At 46.2% G+C, this 10,822-nt stretch overlaps 1 non-coding gene across 1 annotated transcript; it reads right to left on the bottom strand.

Annotated features, from left to right (window-relative positions):
• Positions 1 to 10,497: 10,497 nt before the first annotated feature.
• On the bottom strand, positions 10,498 to 10,569 carry TRNAP-UGG (transfer RNA proline (anticodon UGG)). The gene has a single exon. It is a non-coding gene; the product is annotated as a tRNA-Pro (tRNA).
• Positions 10,570 to 10,822: the final 253 nt, after the last annotated feature.

The raw sequence follows: 10,822 nt of genomic DNA, 5'->3' as shown, positions 1-10,822 counted from the left end.
ACGAAGTGGCGCGTCAGGGGGCAGTGCCACAACGGTATCTGGCGGCTGACCGTCCCACACCCAGTGAGGCGGCAGTGACGCCATCCGCCCCCCCCCCCCCGGCGGCTGCAGCTAGCGCTGCTACGCCAACACAGCAGACGGGGTCATCGACCCCGAAGGTGGGCGCAGCCAAGGCTACCCCCACCTCCCCGGCCCCATCCAGCGCGGGCAACAGCCGGAGCAGCCAGATCCCTCAGGGAGCCCCATCGACCTCCGGGCTGGTGGGCGCAGGGATCTTGCTTTCCGAGGTAGGACCCTCACAGAAAACTTCTCGCTCGCAAGAGCATGTGTCCGGCGCCTCACAAGAGGCAATGGACACTATACCTGTCCTCACGGCGCGCCAAGCGCCTAAGGAGCGGCGAGGCTCCCTGGAACGCTCCAGAAAGGGCAAAACCCCGATTACAGGGCCTCGAAAGAGCTCTGTAATCTAAGGCATAACATCCGTTTCCTTACACACAGCACCTATTCACTTCCAATATGGATACAAAAATAATTCAATGGAACATCAGAAGTCTTCTTAGAAACCTAGATGATGTGCAGGAACTCATCCAAAACACAATCCAAGAGTGCTGTGTTTACAGGAAACACACCTAAAATCCAAACACACAAACTTTCTCCGACAGTACATAACTTATCGCAAAGATCGCGATGATGCTGTCGCATCATCGGGCGGTGTCGCCATTGTTATCCATAAGAGCATTGCGTGTCAACTTTTACAGCTACAAACGCCTCTCGAAGCAGTGGCGGTGCGAGCTGTTCTCCTAAACAAACTCATCACCATTAGCTCTCTTTACATACCCCCACATTACAAATTAACGAAACATGAATTTCAATCCTATGTAGATCAATTGCCAGAACCTTATGTTGTTCTTGGTGATCTCGATGCGCATAGCACCTTGTGGGGAGACTCTCGCATCGATGCGCGAGGTCGTCTTGTTGAACAGTTCCTTTTTTCTTCTGGAGCGTGCCTTCTAAATAAGAAAGAACCCACATATTACTCTCTTGCAAACAGATCCTTTTCGTCAATAGATCTTAGTATAGTTTCCGCGTCTATACTGCCCGAACTCGAATGGGAAGTTACGAGCAATCCTTACGGGAGCTCGTACAGATGAGGCGAAAGTCTGGAACCGCGTAAATAGAATTAGAGGGCGACCAGCATATTCACTCCCTTTGGTAAACACACAAGGCGATACCCTAGAAGACCAGGCGGACTCACTTGGGGAGCACTTTGAGAGCTTGTCAAGTGCCAACCATTACTCGCAATCCTTCCTGAAATATAAACAAATAGAAGAATGTAAGCCACTCATGAGAAAATGTCAACAGAATGAGCCTTACAACCGTCCTTTCAGCATTGTCGAATTGAGAGCAGCCCTGAGCGCATGCAAGAGCTCCGCACCAGGATCTGATAGAATCACGTACGAAATGCTGAAAAACTTACACAATGACACACAAGTAACACTACTTACACTTTTCAACACTATCTGGGACGCAGGGTACCTTCCGACCACATGGAAAGAAGCCATTGTGGTTCCTGTTTTAAAACAAGGCAAAGATCCTTCCTCAGTGGCAAGCTACCGCCCGATAGCCCTCACAAGTTGCATGTGTAAGGTATTTGAAAAAATGATAAATCGGCGACTGATCCATTTCCTTGAACAGAACAAAATGCTTGATCCCTATCAGTGTGGCTTCCGAGAAGGGCGCTCCACAACCGACCATCTTGTACGTATTGAAGGAAATATCCGGGACGCATTTATACATAAACAGTTCTTCCTCTCGATATTTCTCGATATGGAAAAGGCGTATGACACAACGTGGCGATACGGCATCTTGCGAGACTTATCGGGGATGAGCATTCACGGTAATATGCTCAACGTAATAAAAAGCTACTTATCCTATCGTACCTTCCGGGTGAAAGTCGGCAATGTGCTGTCACGTCCTTTTACACAAGAAACTGGTGTACCCCAGGGAGGCGTGCTCAGCTGCACACTTTTTATTGTTAAGATGACAACGCTTCGTGCTTCCTTACCACCGGCCATTTTGTATTCCGTCTATGTGGACGACATTCAAATAGGCTTCAAATCTTGTAACCTCGCAGTATGCGAGAGACAGGTACAGCATGGATTGAACAAGGTGTCAGGGTGGGCAGAGAAAAATGGTTTTAAAATGAATCCTCAAAAGAGTTCTTGCGTGCTGTTTACAAGGAAGAGAGGCCTGGTTCCGGAACCTTGCTTGGAAATGTGTGGACATCAGATACCTGTAAACAAAGAGCACAAATTTCTAGGTGTTATACTCGACAATAAACTTACTTTCGTCCCACACATTAAACATCTTAAAGAAAAGTGTCTGAAAACAATGAACCTAATGAAACTTCTATCCCAGACTACGTGGGGTAGTGACAGGAAGTGCCTAATGAATCTCTATAAGAGCCTCATCCGGTCACGATTAGATTATGGTGCCGTGGTATATAACTCTGCCGCCCCGAGCGCACTAAAGATGCTAGACCCTGTTCACCATCTAGGTATCAGCTTAGCCACGGGCGTTTTCAGAACAAGCCCGATTGAAAGTTTATAAGCCGAATCGAATGAATGGTCTCTCCACCTACAGAGATCATACATTAGCTCTACATATTTCCTTAAAGTACGCTCCAATGCTGAACATCCATGTTTTCATAACGTTACCGATATGACGTGCGCTACACTTTTCAGCAATCGTCCCTCCATAAGACAGGCTTTCTCGCTGCGTGTGAAGCAGCTTAGCGATGAAATGGATGTCCCGCTCCACGAGCATCGCCTAATGCACCTAACCAAGCTCTTACCTCCTTGGGAGTGGCAGGTTATACAATGTGACATATCCTTTATAAAAGTTACAAAGCACGCTCCTGAGGCCGAAATCAGAATGCATTTCCTAGAACTGCAGTACAAACACTCCTACGCAGAGTACTACACAGATGCTTCGAAGTCAAATGCCGGGGTATCCTATGCAGCCGTCGGCCCGTCCTTTTTGGAATCCGATGTACTGCATCCGGAAACAAGCATCTTTACGGCCGAGGCCTACGCATTACTCTCTGCTGTGAAGCATATAAAAAGATCAAAACTTCCAAAAGCAGCGATCTATACACTCTCTAAGCGTCGTGAAGGCCCTAATGTCACTCTACAAACATAAAAATCCCGTATGCAATGAACTGTATTCGGTATTGTGTAAAGAGTACTCATCTAACCAGAACATCATAATATGCTGGGTACCTGGCCATAGAGGTATCGAGGGTAATGTACTGGCTGATAAAATGGCCACATCACTCACATCACTAAACACTTCTTCTGCAGCTGCTGTCCCGGTCACAGATCTGAAGCCTTTCCTGCGTAAGAAACTGCGACAACACTGGCAACGTATGTGGAACGCAGAAATAAAGAATAAACTGCACATTATAAAGTCACAGCTAGGTTTTTGGCCCTTCCCATCAAAATCACGGCGAACAAATGTCCTATTCTGCCGCCTCAGAATAGGGCACTCATTTGGTACACACAATTTTCTTCTTACTGGAAACGAACCGCCAACCTGTGGTCGATGTGGTGAGAGGCTGACCGTCCTCCACGTCCTCTTGGAGTGTCGCGAAGCCGAACCTGAAAGAAAGAAGCATTTTCCTCTTGCATATCGTCATTGCATACCTCTTCACCCAGCTATGTTTCTTGGTAAGGAACCGCTTTTTAACACCAAGGCAGTCCTCGACTTCTTAAAGGATGTAGTTCTACACGTTATAAGCCCAATAAATTCGTAGAGAATCCTCGCTCCAGAGGATGCCGCTGCGATAATTGTTCTGAATAGCACATTCCTCCAGGCCCTTGTGTTTTCAAGGGCCCTAAGGAGGCAGTAGTGCTCTAGCATTTCTTTTAATCTGCTATATTTAACTATCGTATCATTCTATTTAAATGCATCTAAAGGTTCATAGTACAAGTCATACTCATCGCCATAATTTTATCATACAGATTTTACGCACTTTAGTGCGTATATTTTAAGGCCCCTTTACAGCCACGTCACACCAACCTCATAGTAATCATAAGTACATTGCAAACCCATTAGCACAGACATGGCGCTCTTTGGCCATACCTGGCCCTTGCGCCAAAAAACCCCATACATCATCATCATCATCACTAGGCAATGGTCACTAAAGAATATAGGGTGCAAAGTGTAACCATAAATAAGAGATAGTGCGCTAAGTGAAACAGACATTCGATCAAGCCTTGCATGCGAGGTACCCTGGAAGTGCGTATATCGACATCCCGCCTTTTCATTTTCCCCAATGTCCACAAGCCGATAATCACATATAAGGCGTTGCAACGCATCACTATTTGGATCATGGCTCAGCTTCAGCGACGTACGATCTTGCGCGTTACATACACAATTAATGTCTCCAAAGAGGACCAATGCATGATCGGTACAGAAATGATGTTCAAGAGATAAGAAGAAACACTCGCACTCACGTAACTTGTTCGGTGCATAAACACACACAAATCTAAAGCTCATACCACTGATATCAATATCGCAGCAGGTTAGGCGCCCTTCCCTATCTGTAAACAAATGTGGCAAATCACATGGTAAATATTTTCTAACAAATAACATACAACCTGCGGCAACGCCTACTGCATATCTGACATAAACATTATAGTCAGATAGGAATGGAGATAGAGTTACTTCTGTATTTTCATCGGATTCAATCTTTGTTTCTTGGATAGCAGCAATATACAATTTTCTATTGCGTAACAAATGAAGAAGCTGTACTTGCCATCGCTTACTTCGTAAGCCACGGACATATACGTACCAAAATGGAAGGGAAGAGCGCCCGCCATGATTACCTATGTTGGTGCAGCGTTTAAACGCTGCTCCAGAGGTACATCACTCTCTTTTTGATGAGGTGATGCACCGTGGACCTTTTGGTGCACGTTAACACAAGGGACATCTGCAGGAGTACGTGTTCCCCGGAGCGGTTTTGTCAACTTTGACACTTTGGGAACGCGAGCCTCCTTTCCCGAGGGAGATGGATTGTCAGATGGCGCTGGACGCTTCTTAGCGGCCTCGCACATCGATCCAGATTCCACTTTCGGTGGGCGATCTTGAACTGGTGGCGATTCTGTCCATGACACAGTTGGTTCGTCTTCAGACGCCTTAGTCTTATTCTCGCGCGCAGGCTTTTGGCTATGGCTATTGCCAGCCGATGACGGCTTAATCTCTTCTTGTCGATGAGTCTCAGGGAGTGTTGCACCAGTCGCATCCACAACTTCGCTCACGACCATTAGATGATCGGTGATGGTATCATCCTCAGCTGGTTTATTTCCACGTAACTTGTCGGCGTAGGTTCCGACGCATGCATCTGCAGGGTGACCGTAGCGGTGACAGTTACTGCAGCGTGGTGTTCTACATTGTCGCCTGATATGCCAAACTCTGTTGCATCGGAGGCAAAGTGGTGGTCAGCCAGGAACCAAGATAAGGCACTGGGGGCCGTATATGCTCAATAGATGTGGCAGATTACTGGTAGAAACTCCATCTTTCTATGCAAACGCCACGTCTTGATTAGTCATTTTCCAGCCCTCTATGCCGTCACACGGCCACATTTCTCTCATGATGGACTGCACTGTGCCATATGGCTCCAGCGCTTCAACAAACCGTCTGTGTTCGAGGTGTGGGGGAAGCCAAAGAAGCTTCATCTTGATATTTTTACATTCCCGGTCTAGGACAAGGCACTTGAAGCCCTTCACCAACAACTCGAATTTGTGGACAAGTTTCTTTTCGCGATGCTGTTAACACAGGTTACTAACCACAAATGGCTCATCTGGTATTGTCTAGCGCCGAGGATATCAGTTGCATTTAGCATTGAAAGGAGTGCATCGCGAAAGTCCGGGGCCCGATACGGCCGCCGTGCCAGGTCAGCATGCAGGAAAACTGAATTGAGAAAGGTGTTGCCAGTCGGTAGACGAGGGAGAACGCTTTTATAATTACCGGAATCAGTAGTTGACGGTGGGTGCGATTCTCGGCCGAGGGCCGATGCGCTGTTTCCATCGGAGCTCATCGCAGACGTGGCCATTCGAAGAAGAAGAAGGAGTAGACCAACGAGCCAACAACAGTTCACGTCGGCGGCGCGTTGACACCTTCGTCATATCTTGACGGGCTGCAGAAAAAGAAGAGCACAACTACTACGAATATAGATGCATTGGTAACACTCGGTCCAAGAGCGAAAAAAAAAATAGAGGGCTCGTCCGGGATTTGAACCCGGGACCTCTCGAACCCTAAGCGAGAATCATACTACTATAGACCTATATCTTTTTTTATTGCGGGCTTTGACATACACAAACAATACAGAAAAAGGAAAAAAACATGTCAACAAGGATTTTGCTGGCACGAAATATCAAAATTTTTTCAATGCTGCAAGTTTCTCTAGCATGTCAATCCATGCTGGTTGTTCAGGGAGTGCCCGATGGACATCCCGAAACCGTACTACAGATTCAATGAAGTGATCACGTGTAGGTCGCGAATTAACATGAGCATTGTTGAACTGCGTTCTAGATTTCCACAAACTGTGGAGTCCCAGGAGCATTATAGCGTCATACGGAAAAGCCTCCGTTTCTACCGGTAAAAATCTTATTCCATGTGGATCTAAAGGTAACTCTTTCTTTAAAGTCCTTTGTAGCACATCCCAGAAAAAGATGGGATCCCAGCATTCTAGAAACGCATGCTCTATCGTTTCAGGTTTCTTGCATAAGAAGCAGTTAATGGACCACGGGACAAAAATACCCCTGTTATGCATCCATGTTTTAACTGATTATGTGTTAGTGTGTAGTTTAAAGAAAAAAAGTTTTTACTGAAGGGTGTACGGGCATTCTTTTAACCCTTTTGAGGACATTTCCTGGGCCTCCACGGTTTGACATACGGTAAATCGGTACAGGGAGCATAGTGTCAATTAGGTCCTGATACAATTTTTTCCTAGTAATATTGGCGAGATACTGCACAGAAAACCGCACATGCAACATTCTGTACGCAAGCACGACTTCTCGCAGGTAACCTTTAACAGAACCATGCATTGCTTCACACGAGCATACAACAAATCCTGGAAGGTGACGACATAAAAGCACTTGCATGACTGTGCTAAGGAACACATCATTCTGATCGCGAAGGTAAATACATAAAGCGCGACACAACTTGTCGCACAAATAAATGTGCCAACCCAAGGCCCCCTTTCTTTACTGGGAAGAACAAGTTTGTGCGGCTGGTCCTTTCCCAAGTCGATGCCCATATGAAAACGGCGAAGATACGGTGGATTTTTTGGATGTTGATCCGCGAAGCACACAGCACACTCATGACATACCATATCTTGGACGTAAGAAATAGGTTACAGACCATGGCGCGCGAGAACATTGACAGCTGTCGCCCTTGCCACGCGTTAGTCTTTTCCTTTGCTCTCGCCACTGGTTCATTCTAGTACGGCTCAGGGTCGCGATAAGAGTGGAGAGGCACGCCTAGGTAGGTTGTTGCAGTGGTTGACCACCGAAGTCGAGCGAAGTAGTCTGGCGTTTCTTCCCATTCACCATGCCAAAACCCATAACTCTTCTCCCAGTTTATTTGCGCCCCGGTGCACTTGCAGAAGGATTCAACTACCGCCACGGCCTCACAAATACTATTTCTATTTGAACAGAATATGGCGATGTCATCGGCATACGCCAATATTTTCACCTGTGTGGACTGTAACCTGAAGCCAGTTATCCGTTCATTGATTTGGATGGCCTTGCGCAAAGGCTCAAGGTAAGCCGGGAATAGCAGGGGCGACAGCGGACATACCTGCCTCACAGAAGACGGCACTTGCACGCTGTCTGTCAGGTCCCCGTTTACAATGACCCGAGTTGAGCAGTTAGCATATGCCATCCTGACACCGTCTGTTATTACGCTTCCCACGTTGGAATGCTCTAATATGGCGAAGAGAACATCGTGGGAAACACGGTCGAAGGCTTTAGCGAGATCTAGTTGCATCATAGCCACTCGATCGCCAAATACATCGCAACATTCTAGCACACTTCGAGCTACGTGTATGTTCGTGGCGATGCTTCTAGCCTTTTTACCACAGGTCTGATGCGTGCCAACCAGCCTCGTTATCACACCCTGCAATCGTTTGGCCAATACCTTCATAAATATCTTGTAGTCGACGTTGGTAAGGCTTATCGGGCAATAAGACCCCACCAACTGACGTTTTTCAGATGCCTCAGTTTTTGGGATGAGAACGATGTGCGAAGTTGTGAAGGACAGTGGTATATGTTTTTGCTGATACGATTCGGCGATAACTTTGAGTAGAATCTGGGCTATAATTCTTTTGAATGTTTTATAAAATGCTACTCCTAGGCCATCAGGGCCGGGTGCCTTGCCGACAGGTAGTGCATCTATTGCATCCTCTATTTCTTTCATGGAAATTGGCTGTTCCAAACGCGTTCTTTCTTCTTCTTCCAGCTTTGGCAGTAACGACAGAAATTCCGCTTTAAAGCCCCCTATAATGGGGCGCGGTTGATCGAGCAATTCTTTGAAATGATCAGCGACGGCGCGTTTGATTACATTGCGGTCCTCCGAAACGTCATTACCGCTTCTTATTTGCCGTATTTCCTTATTGCAAGCGTATTGTTTTTCGTCCGATAACGCACGTTTTGTGGGCGTTTCACCGGACCACAGCTTCTCGGCCCGTGCACGGATAACCGCCGCTCTGTACTTTTCTGCATCAATTCTCTCTAACTGAATTTTTATGTTTCTTAATTCGTTGGTGTAAGTACCTGGTTGGGAGCATTCTATACCCGTAAGAAATTCAAGTTGCTCACGAAGCAGTGTTTCGTTTCGTTTGTCTTCATAACGCAATGTGCTACTTCTTTCGATGGCTTTCATTTTTACTATTTGCTTGAACTCCTCCAACTCTACACCAATACTTAAAGATTGCACTGCGAGTAGCTTCTTTAGCTTCTCATCTACATCCTTAACGAAACACTGATCCTCCATCAATTTCGCATTAAGTTTCCAAAGTTCCCACTTGAAGTACCTTTTGTTTTCTTTTTTACCAAAGGTTGCAATAACTAGACAATGGTCACTGAAAGACACTGGCTTAACATCGTACGAGGTGCATAGTGGCACAAGTTCAAGCGGCACATACAGCCTGTCCAATCGTGCATGGCTATCGCCTTGAAAATGTAGAGGCGGAGAGAAAAGAGTTTTTTGAGCGTTTATAGATGTATCTCAATTGTAAAAATGTACTAGTTTTGTTGGGTGAGTTCAATTCTGTTTGTAGTTCGGTAGACCGTGTAAAAGGTTTGCCAGTGCGAGATAAGAGTGCGGAGGTCTTGAATGTTGTAGTTCATGACCACAACTTAGAAGATATCGGAAGTGTTGTCACTAGACCTATATTTTTCGGCCGCTGTCCGTTCCCTTATTTCTTTTTTTTACACATAGCAGGTACCATGCAGTGAAGCGTTCTTCTTTTACAGTTTTTCTAACACACAGAGACACACACACATACATAGAGAATCACACATCTATATAAGTACTCGCCTTTGATGCAAGCGCTTCTGCCACACCTGCCCTCTCTTGCTAAACTCATCTTCGCCGCCCAACAGCGAACTTGTATATGCAAAAGCAACGCAAAAGTGCGTCCATGCAGGTTTCGCGTTTTCTAGAGCTAGCCTGATCTCCAAGTTGCATACAAACCTAGCTATTACAGCGTTTCACCACTGTTGTTATTTTTGTCATCTTCCAGTGTCAGAAATTTTACGTTATCCCAATTTGGGTATATCTGCAGGTCAAACACTATTAGTATGTTGTGCCAAAAGTGTAGTGCGTTTGTATAAAACAAAAATACGTGCTGCAACGATTCTGGATAGGGGCACAGTGGGAAGTCCGTTAACCACGGCACGAAAAAACCGCTGTTACGTAGCCATGTTTTTACAGGTAAAACGTCTACATGTAACCTAACAAAGAAATACTTAATCATTGTTTTTACAGGATATTTTCGTAGACGCTTGAAAACGTCAGACTCCAGCTGGCTTCCAGCTCTAGAACGATATAGTGGTGGTGGAAGTAGCATATCTATAATGTTCCAGTACAGGCTCTTCCGTTTTACATCTTTTAGGTACTCTTTAGACCAACGAGCCGACAACTGTTCACTTTAGCGGCGCGTTTACACCTCCGTCATATCTTGACGGAGTGCAGAAAAAGAAGAGGACAACGACTACGAATATCCAGGCATTGGTAACACTCGGCATGAGAGCGAAAAAAATAGCGGGCTTGTCCGAGATTTGAACCGAAGACCTCTCGCACCCTAAGCGAGAATCATACCCCTGTGTACACCTTCGTCATACCTTGACGGGCTGCAGAAAAACGAAGAGGACAACGTCTACGAATATCGAGGCATTGGTGACGCTCGGGCTGGGAGCGAAAAAAAATAGAGGGCTCGTCCGGGATTTGAACCCGGGACCTCTCGCACCCAAAGCGAGAACCATACCCCTAGACCAACGAGCCGACAACAGTTCACGTTCACGGCGCGTGTACACCTTCGTCATATCTTGACGGACTCCAGAAAAGGAAGAACAAGGACTACGAATATCCTGGATATGGTAACACATGGCCTGAGAGCGAAAAAAAATAGAGGGCTGGCCCGGGATTTGTACACCGGGACCTCTCGCACCCTGAGCCAGAATCATACCCCTAGACGAACCAGCCTTTTTTTTCTTTATTTTCGGTTTTGCAACAACATTACACATACAACACATGA

The sequence above is a fragment of the Dermacentor albipictus genome, chromosome 1 (assembly GCF_038994185.2).
Source record: "Dermacentor albipictus isolate Rhodes 1998 colony chromosome 1, USDA_Dalb.pri_finalv2, whole genome shotgun sequence".
NCBI classification, from domain to species: Eukaryota; Metazoa; Arthropoda; class Arachnida; order Ixodida; family Ixodidae; genus Dermacentor; species Dermacentor albipictus.
The sequence above is the reverse complement of the archived record's forward strand: the minus strand, read 5'-3'. Positions and strand labels throughout refer to the sequence as shown.